Source organism: Heptranchias perlo, chromosome 29 (assembly GCF_035084215.1).
Source record: "Heptranchias perlo isolate sHepPer1 chromosome 29, sHepPer1.hap1, whole genome shotgun sequence".
NCBI lineage: Eukaryota > Metazoa > Chordata > Chondrichthyes > Hexanchiformes > Hexanchidae > Heptranchias > Heptranchias perlo.
Window position 1 is genome coordinate 31,847,946 of NC_090353.1, and position 9,925 is coordinate 31,857,870.

The window sequence follows — 9,925 nt, forward strand, 5'->3', positions numbered from 1 at the left end:
AAACCAAATGGACACCTCGATTAGATTTCTGCCTTGTGATTTACTCCCAGTTAACCACAGTCCTCATTAACAAAAGAAATTTAGTCTATATAAAGCAGAGGCGCAAAACTCATTGAAACAACTCTGGAGACAACGACAGTCCACAAGGGGTTAAGGTGACGCCATCACAGTAAAAACAGCTTTCATGAGAACAACTGTACCACATTTTCCAGTCAGAAATTCACACATTAAACAGCATTGTTTCCAGCTCAGGAAGTTGTAGATGTTTAATCAGCATCGAGAAGGGGCTGCTCGATTTTTTTATCTCCTGGCTCTTTAGTATGGGCATGCCTTCCGCAGTGGAAACTTTCAGACTCAAGGCACTCAAGCAGCTTAGGATAAACAGTATGCTTCTCATGCAAAGACCCATTTCTCATGCAGCTCCCTAATCTATTTTCCTGTTGATAAAGCTTTTGGCCATTGGAGCCCTTGCTGCTTATAGAAAGTAATACAGGTCATTTGGCTAATGCCCCTTTTATATTATCGAACAAGACATAGAAAGAAAGAACGAACTTGCATTTATATAGCGCCTTTCAGGACCTCAGGATGTCCCAAAGCGCTTTACAGCCAAGTACTTTTGAAGTGTAGTCACTGTTGCAATGTAGGAAACACGGCAGCAAGATCCCACAAACAGCAATGAAATAGATGAGCAGATCATGTTTTTTAGTGATGTTGGTTGAGGGATAAATGTTGACCAGGACCCCGGGGAGAATGCCCCCTGCTCTTTTTCGAAATAGTGCCATGGGTTCTTTTGCATCCACCTGAGAGGGTAGACGGGGCCTCAGTTTAACATCTCTTCCAAAAGACCACACCTCCGACAGTGCAGCACTCCCTCAGTACTGCACTGGGAGTGTCAGCCTGGATTATGCGTTCCAGTCCCTAGAGTGGGGCTTGAACACACAACCTGCTGACTCAGAGGTAAGAATGCTACCAACTGAGCCATGGCTGACACCTCTGAGGGCAATGCATTCACTCAGTGGCTCCAGTTGGTAAATGCACTGATGGGGATGAAGAGCAATCTTCGAAGCTTCATAAGCAATAAGGTAGTCAACTGCCTTGCTGAAGATCTGGAAACCAGATCTTCAGCAAGGCAGTTGACTACCTTATTGCTTATGAAGCTTCGAAGATTGCTCTTCATCCCCATCAATCTCTGTTCACGAATCCCCATTTGACCAAGGATGGCAATTGGAGTCACTGTACCACTGTCCTGACCGATGAAGGTATCAGCTAGGATATCTGTCCCATGGACTCTGTGTGTGTGTGTGTGTGTGTGTGTGCGTGCGTGCTTTGGATGAGGGAGCTCCAACCCCTTTCACCAACTTTGACTAGCTTGCTGACGCTCGCTCCATGGCTTCACTTTGGCGACGTAGCGGAAGCCAGCAAGTGCCCCAGCATTGTTCAACGCCTTCAGGAGAAGAGCAGAGAAAATTGGAGTGGGGTAAGAGGAGGAAAAAAAGAGTTTAAAAAAGACTCATGTACATTAAAGAAGATATTAAATATAACATAAGGGGATGAGTCTCCCATGCCAAGTGTCTCATTTCAGATTTACCTGAAGGTCCAATTATAATTTTAACAGGAATTGGCAAGCACCAAGTAATCTTGCACCTGTTACACAATGAAATTCTTTGGCTCTGAAAACTCCTGGCAGCGTTGTCCTGTGCACCACATCTTTTGTACATAAAATCTTCAAACCTACACACCTTTTATATTCGCGTCAAACTGATTTCCTTCAAGTCAGAAATGGTTTTAACAAATGCTCAACCAAAAGCTATAATTTTCATATAAATTGGGGATTGGGGTCGGTAGACTAGTGAATCCAGGATTCAGACCAGGAAACCAGTGAATCCGGGATTCAGATTGCGAGACCAGTGAATCCGAGATTGAGGTTGGGACACCTGTGAATCCAGGATTCGGATCAGGATACCAGTGAATCCAGGATTGGGGTCCGGAGACCGGTGAATCCGGGATTGGAGTCCGGAGACCTGTGAATCCGGGGTTGGGGTCCAGAGACCTGTGAATCCGGGGTTGGGGTCCAGAGACCTGTGAATCCGGGGTTGGGGTCCAGAGACCTGTGAATCCGGGGTTGGAGTCCGAAGACCTGTGAATCCGGGATTGGAGTCCAAAGACCGGTGAATCCGGGATTGGGGTCCGAAGACCGGTGAATCCGGGATTGGGGTCCGGAGACCGGTGAATCCGGGATTGGGGTCTGGACGCCAGCGGGAATCGAGGATTTAGACCAGACCAGTGCGAGTCAGTGATCTTGGTAGGGAGATCGGCCGGACTCAGGGATTGCGGGTTAGGAGATTGGCGGGAATCGGGGATTCGGGAGGGCAGCGGGACACAGGACTTCTAGAACTTATGAAAAAAACACTTTCACTTGAAAACAAAAGCAAGAAGTTCTTGAAATTCCTTGAAAACTCCAGCGAAAAGGAGATTTGAGGAGGCCTTCGTTTACCATTACCCATCGGGGGAGGGGATGCTCCGTTATGGTAGACGGTGGGTGTTCCACTGGATTGACAAGCAGGCTGTTTTAACAAAGAAACTACCATTTAAAAAAATAAATAAGGGAGTAAAATACTAAGGAGGGAAGGAAGAGTTATTGATAATGAACCATAAAATGAACACTTAGAGAGATAATAGCATTTCCTATTAAAAAGTTTTTAAAAAAATTCCTTGTATCATTTTCATACATCAGAAAAATGACTATTAATGGCCAAAATTCGTGGTATAATTGTGTCCTTTGTGGATTTTGCTCAACAATTTATTTACACACGGCATCTTCGACAGTGAGATGAATTAAACGCGCCAAAAATAACAATGTATTTGCTATTAAAAAAAAGTGCAGATGTCGTTTGAAAAAAAGCATCTCTCCAGCCCAGGAAGGTCATAGGTTAAATCCCCCACGGGCTGTACCAAGTTAGCTGATCTCAGCCGGTGCCAATGGTTGGGGCACTAGAACTGGCATCAACGTCTCAAAGGTTAGGAGTGGAAAATCAGCCAGGGTTCTAGCTCCTGCTGATTAGCCAGGCATAGTGCTAGTGTGCGGATGTTGATTGGCAGGGTGGGCGGAGAGGGAGAGGACGGTTGTGTTGTGATACCCCCCAAGATTGAATATCCTCCAGACACTCCACGTTTGGGCTCAGACGTGAAGAACGGCTTCTTGAGCGAGGTACCGGGGGGGGGGGGCAACAGGCACTGGCGAGACCGTGCCCTTGCAAGAGTCGCCCCCTTCAGGTAGAAGAGTGGGTGGGCAAAATGCAGGACTGACTTCCACAACATGGTGGAACTGGTGCATTATGGGATTGGGATTTTCCAGCTCTTTTCCCCTTCCCAAACAAAAAAAATAACCCAAAACACTTTTTTTTCCCATGAAGATAGTGTCCCTTTAAAACCAGAACTCGCGTCAGAGCCGAGTATGATTTTCTCTTTGTGGCGGATCGCGTGTATTTCAGATTACAAAATGGCAGGGAGCAAACCGTCCTGCATTCCTCAAGTGGGGCAGGCGTGAAAGGAGCTGGAACACACAAGGTGCATGGACAGAGACCCGAGTCACTGTTTGGGGAATGAATCAATAAGGTGCAGTGAGATCACGGACAATCAAAGGTGGTTCCAAGTTGGGTTTAGCCCAATCATATGAAATGATGTATAACACCAGGGCAGGAGCAGGTGCACAATTCCCAGTAGGAGTCACCAGACAGTGGTCAGGAGTGAGAACCCTGCCTGATATCTCCTCATCCCCTCACCCTCTCCCTCCCTCCCAGGCGAGGCCCATTTAGGCCCTTTCTCTAACAACTACTTAAATTTATATCACGCTTTTAACGCGGTAAAACGTCCCAAGGTGCTTCACAGGAGCGATTATCAGGCAAAATCTGACATTGAGCCACATAGAGAGATTATTAGGACAGGTGATCAAAAGCTTGGTCAAAGAGGTAGGTTTTAAGGAGCGTCTTAAAGGAGGAGAGAGAAGCGGAGAGGTTTAGGGAGGGAATTCCAGAGTTTAGGGCCTAGGCAGCTGAAGGCCCAGCTGGACAAAGGAACATAGGAAAATAGGAACAGCAGTAGGCCATTGAGCCCCTCGAGCCTGTTCCGCCATTCAATGAGATCACGGGTGATCTGTGACCTAACTCCATATACCCGCCTTAACCCCATATCCCTTAATGCCTTTGAATAACAAAAATCTATCAATCTCAGATTTAAAATTAACAATTGAGCTAGCATCAACTGCCATTTGCGGAAGAGAGTTCCAAACTTCTACCACCCTTTGCGTGTAGAAATGTTTCCTAACTTCACTCCTGGCTCTAATTTTTAGGCTATGTCCGCTAGTCCTGGACTCCCCAACCTGTGGAAATAGTTTCTCTCTATCCACCCTATCAGTTCCCCTTAATATCATGAAAACTTCAATCAAATCACCCCTTAATCGTCTAAATGCCAGGGAATATAATCCTAGTTTGTGTAATCTCTCCTCGTAATTTAACCCTTGGAGTCCAGGTATCATTCTAGTAAATCTACACTGCATTCCCTCCAAGGCCAATATATCCTTCCTATGATACGGTCCCAGAACTGAACACAGTACTCCAGGTGTGGTCTAACCAGGGCTTTGTATAGCTGTTGCATGACTTCTGCCCCCTTGTATTCTAGTCCTTTTAGATATAAAAGCCAGCATTCCATTAGCCTTTTTGATTATTTTCTGTACCTGTTCATGACATCGCGACAGCCCCTGCAGAAATTTTACCTCTATTATATTTTGGGCACAGCAACATTCCAAAAACAGTGACGAGATGAGTGACCAGATTTCTTTTTGGGTGGGGGAGAAGTGCCGGCCAGGACACCAAGAGTCCGCTCTGCTCTTCTTCAAATAGCGGCATGGGATCTTTTACATCCACCAGAGCTGGCAGAGACGGGAGTCTCGGTTTAACGTATCGTCCAGAGGACGGCGCCTCCAGCAGTGCAGCACTCCCTCAGTACTGCACCGGACAACGGGGCGAACTCCCGGCTCTTATCTGAACGGCGCTGTGGGATCTCGAACATCCACCTGAACCAGCGGGAGGGGCAGATGCAGCCTCGGTTTAACACTTCAACTCAAGCAAGGCACCTCCGACGGTGTAGCACCCCCTCAGTACTGAACTGGGGTCTCAGCCTAGATTGGTGGGGGGGTGGTGGGGGTTAATTTTCCGAGTTCGGGGAGATAGCCGGGAAATTGCGGACGGAAAAATCGCGACCGCGCACCTGCGATCCCCCTCACCCGCGACCAATGGACGAGACTCCTGGGTCCAAGGCTCGAACGCACTCGACCTGGAAGCGAGGAACTTGGGGAAAGCAAAACTAATAAGTTCAATCCATACGTTCATCGCTCGCCGCAATAAACGAATATTCACGGAACACGTCCGGTAATTATGTCACTCCCTACAGAATAATGAAGGTGAACAGGTCATCGAGGGTTGGTGGCGATTTGGTACGATAAGGCTTCGTAGCGTGAGTCGTATCTGGCGTTGTTTCAACTAACCTTGGCTCGCTCTCCCTTTGGTTGTGCACTTTAGCAGCCTGGAGGCTCTGGCCTGAGATCAAAAAAAACATTTTCTGGCCAATAGTGATCGGTGGATTTTTTTTTCTCTGTAAACCGTATCCCTGAGGGCTTTCCATGAGCAGAACAAGTGACTGCTTTTGTTGTGCTGTCTGAAGGCCACGTTTCCTGTTACTTTATTGGCAAAACAAGCTGAACAACGGCCGGATTGAACACAATTACTCAGCTATATATTTTTTTTTTGGCCCGAGCCGCGACCAACCCTATCTTGTTACGCAGGACTGCCAGCTCTCCGAGCACCCGCGTTGACTCGGGTTAACCTGCCCACCTGCCCCAGAATGCGACTCAGGCCACGCTGGACCAAGGTGGTCCCAAATTCAATCGCCGGTCCGTGCTGAGTCAGCTGGTCTCAAGTCAGATTACGGTGGTCAGTGACGCTACATATTGGCCTTACTGTCCCCGGGGCGGTGGAAGGGAAAAGTGACATCCCCTCTGGACATTGGGCGAGGACGCGATTCAGCTCTGCTGTGATGCCCCACCTTGGTAAAATAGCAGAAATTCACTGTCACACACATATCAGAGGATGCGCGAGCCCAGACACCAGCAGGGATCAGCACCTTAACATAAGAAATAACAGCAGGAGTAGGCCGTACAGCGCCTCGAGCCTGCTCCGCCATTCAATAAAATCACAGCTGATCTTCTATCTCAACTCCACTTTCCCGTCCTATCCCCATATTCCTTGATTCCTTTAGTGTCCAAATAAATACCTTTAGGGAAGTGGGGGGGGGGGGGGAGAAAATTGAAGGGAGGAAGGTGAAACGCAGCCCTCTTAACTACACAACCAATCAATGAAGATCGTAGCTGAGTCGTAGTCACCGTAAACCAAGTGGGGCTATGGGCAGGTGCGTTGCTTCTAAGCCAAAGCTAATGCCACTCAAACCAGCCACTAGCAAGTGTATGAGCATGCCCATAACCTGACTTGTCTGAGGGCACTTTTATATTCTCATAAAGGTTGCCAGGGTAACAGTGTCCAGTCAGAAGCCTGTGGCCTGTTTTAGCTGGCACCATTCTTCATTAGGGTCCATTGACTTGATTACGGTGCCAGTTTGGCTCAGTGGTGGTACTCTTGCTTCTGAATTAGCAGCTTATTGGTTCAAGCCATAAGGAGCTGAGTATGTAATAAGAACATAAGAAATAGGAGCAGGAGTAGGCCAATCGGCCCCTCGAGCCTGCTCCGCCATTTAATAAGATCATGGCTGATCTGATCCTAACCTCAAATCTAAATTCATGTCCAATTTCCTGCCCGCTCCCCGTAACCCCTAATTCCCTTTACTTCTAGGAAACTGTCTATTTCTGCTTTGAATTTATTCAATGATGTAGCTTCCACAGCTTCCTGGGGCAGCAAATTCCACAGACCTACCACCCTCTGAGTGAAGAAGTTTCCCCTCATCTCAGTTTTGAAGGAGCAGCCCCTTATTCTAAGATTATGCCCCCTAGTTCTAGTTTCACCCAACCTTGGGAACATCCTTACCGCATCCACCCGATCAAGCCCCTTCACAATCTTATATGTTTCAATAAGATCGCCTCTCATTCTTCTGAACTCCAATGAGTAGAGTCCCAATCTACTCAACCTCTCCTCATATGTTCACCCCCTCATCCCCGGGATTAACCGAGTGAACCTTCTTTGTACTGCCTCGAGAGCAAGTATGTCTTTTCTTAAGTATGGAGACCAAAACTGTATGCAGTATTCCAAATCTAGGCTGTCACTTCATAGCAGTAGTTAGGGAGAGCTGGCTGCCTGTTCTGGTGGATGTAAAAGATCCCATAGCACTATATGAAGAACAGGGAGCTGTGCTGACCAGCATTCAGTCTTAACAACAACTTGTATTTATATAGCAACTTTAGCGTAGGAAAACGTCCCAAGGAATTTCACAAGAGCGTAAACAGATATAAATTGACACCGAGCCAAAGGAGGAGATAAGAGGGGTGACTAAAAACTTGGTCGAAGGCATAGGTTTTAAGGAGGATCTTAAAGGGGGAGAGAGGTGGAGAGGGACAGAGGTTTAGGGAGGGAATTCCAGAGCTTAGGACCTAGACGGCTGAACGCACGGCTGCCAACGGTGGGGCGAAGGGAGTGAGGGATGAGTAAGAGGTCGGAGTTGGAGGGACGCAGAGATCTCGGAAGGCTGGAGGAAGTTAGAAAGATAGGGAGGGTCGAGGCCACGGAAGGATGAGAATTTAAACAGATTAACTGGTCATTTAGCTTACCTGCTGTTTGCGATTGGCCGCTGCATTGGTCTACAAAACAGCAGTGACTACACATCAAAAACAAAACTCATCGTCTGTTGGGGGTATCCGAAGGTGCAATCAGAATGGAAGTTCTACCTTATTGGAGCCTGGAGGCACACAATTCTCACTGATAAGAGGGAGGGTATCCAATTCAATGGGCTTCATTTTAAGTGAAGACCCAACAGAAGCTTGAGATAACCATGAATAACGAAGACCTCAGCCGCCAGAGATCCTTGTCATTACAAAGGCCCATCGACAGAGGGAAGCATCGCCTGTCTGCAGTCAGCAGCACTCCTCCAGTCGCAAAAGTGCTGCAGTGTTCTCCCTCCCTCCCTCCATCTTGCAAAGCACCTGCCTTGCATTTGCCTCCTGCACTACCTAACGGGAGGAGTCTCTAGATAGCCTGCTCCCCAGGAGCAATTTTACTTTTTAAAATGTTAAATTTATGACGCTCTCTGTACATGTATAAATGTTTTTTTTTCCTGTCTTCATAACATACTACTTTGCCAAATGGAAATATTTCAGACAAGTTACTGTGTTTCCTAACGATTCTACAAAGAGATAACAACTATGCCCCTGGCAACTCAGGATTAATGTTGTGTGGTGCAGAGGGAAAGTGGCCCAATAGAAACTGCACACCAACTGGGCCTCAGGACGCCCCCTGCTACCATAAAAACTACAGAAGCAACTTTGTTTAAGAATCCACACTGACACATACACAAGGGCCCTGTTTAAAAAAAATACCGCTGGATAGCTTTAGAGATCAAACGTCAGGCCTGTCAAACCAATTTGGGTTTAATGTAAGTCAATTGATCCTTGATTTATTAAGCCGATTTAACCCAATGGTCCAGCCACTGTGTAGCTGTTCATCTGTGACCCTTGCTGGTGAATGACAGCAGGTTATTCAACTAAATGACAGCCTAACACCAAGCCCAATGGTGTCAAACGGGCTGTGAGTAACAAGCATGTTAATGCGTTCCTACAAAATTCCTTTAGTTTTCCTCCTCCAGCCCTACAACCCTGCCGAGAACTCTGCGCTCCTCCAAATCTGGCCTCTTGTGCATCCCCGATTTCCTTCGCCCCCACCATTGGTGGTTGTGCATTCAGCTATCTGAGCCCAATGCTCTGGAATTTCCTCCCTAAAACTCTCCGCCTCTCCACCCTCCTTTAAGACCCTCCTTAAAACCTACCTCTTTGACCGAGCTTTTGGTCACCTGTCCCTAATATCTCCTTATGTGGCTCAGAGTCAAATTCTGTCTGATTACGCACCTGCGAAGCGCCTTGGGACATTTTACAGTGTTAAAGGCACTATATAAACTCAAATTGTTGCTGGTTAACCCGCTTTAAAATGTCGGACAAGGGAGTTTCATACAAACACTTTACCCATCTGCAATATGGCGCCCTGCAACTTCTTATAAAGCAACCCTGGGACGGTATTTTGTTAACACCGCGGGGGGCAGAGTTCCTGCTCCAGTCGTGACATGAGGAAACATTTTTTTACGCAGCGAGTCGTTACAATTTGGAAGTGCACTGTCTGAAAGCAGATTCAATAGTGACTTTCAAAAAGGAATTGGATAAATACTTGAAGGGAAGAAATTTACAGAGCTATGGGGAAAGAGCAGGAGAGTGGGACTAATTGGATAGCTCTTTCAAAGAGCTGGCACAGGCACGATGGGCCGAATGACCTCCTTCTGTGCTGTACGATGCTATGATACTACAACAGGCGTGCAGTGACTCTGCATCTGGCCGTGCTGATCTGGGAGAGCTCGATTCTGGCATTGAGTGCCCGAAATCATTGGATAAGCCTTCCATTCCCCAGCACTAACATCTCACACCTCGATGAGAACAAAATGCAGGGGAGGAAAGAAAGGTCTTAATGTGAATCCTCAAGCCTTACTCAATATAAATCATACTTGCACCTTCTGCCCAACCTCACACCTCAGCAAGCATTTCAATTTAAGTTGTTACAATACATGTTTTGCAAAATTATAACAATTATAAGTAACCAAAACGGCCAAAAATAATCAACATGACAAAAATCAAAGGCAGCTAAATTGTGTTACATTTGTTATGAAA